This window comes from Anabrus simplex, chromosome 1, assembly GCF_040414725.1.
Source record: "Anabrus simplex isolate iqAnaSimp1 chromosome 1, ASM4041472v1, whole genome shotgun sequence".
NCBI lineage: Eukaryota > Metazoa > Arthropoda > Insecta > Orthoptera > Tettigoniidae > Anabrus > Anabrus simplex.
In genome coordinates, this window is record NC_090265.1 from 997579827 (window position 1) to 997580752 (window position 926).

Consider the following 926-nt stretch of genomic DNA (forward strand, 5'->3'; position numbering starts at 1 on the left):
TTATTATAATAATGTTTGTTCAGTAACGTAGAGTCCTGGATAGCAACGCCAGTCAAATGAGCGGTAATTATTCATAGACTCATCAAAAGTGAATTTGAAGGCTATAATTCTGCATAATGGCAATGCATTTCCATCAATACCTCATACGAATGCCGCTGATGTGATAGAGACATAAACCAAACCCCAAGGCGCAACAGCTCTGAAGGGCCATAACCCACCAAGCGACCGCTACTCAGCACGAAGGCCTGCAGATTACGAGGTGTCGTGTGGTCAGCACGACGATCCTCTCGGCCGTTATTCTTGGTTTCCTAGACCGGGGCCGCTATCTCACAGTCAGATAGCTCCTCAATTGTAATAACGTAGGCTGAGTGGACCTAGAACCAGCCCTCAGATACAGGTAAAAATTCCTGACATGGCCGGGAATCGAACGCGGGGCCTCCGGGTAAGAGGCAGGCACGCTACCCCTACACCGGGGGGCCGACATGTGATAGAGACATATGAAGATGTAAATAATGTTTGAAACTATCCAGTTTACAAAATATAATAGAAATATTTGTGGAGATTTGAAGGTCATAGTTTATTACTTGGTTTACAACTTGGATGCACCAAGTTCTGCTGTTTCGTATGTGAACGGGACAGCAGGGATATGAAGTCTCACTATATTAAGAAAAAATGGCCTAAATTTGAAGCTCTTATTCTAGGCCACAAAAATGTGTTAAATAGCTCATTGGCGAATCCTAAAAATGTTCTATTTACCTTCCAGGCATATAAAACTGGGAACTATGACAAATTTTGTGAAATAAATTGATAAAGATTCTGCTGCATTTATATATTTGAAATAAAAAATTTCCAATATTAGTAATGCAAAAGTGGAGGATGGCATTTTTATATAGCCACAAATACTATGATGAAAATGTCGAGAAACT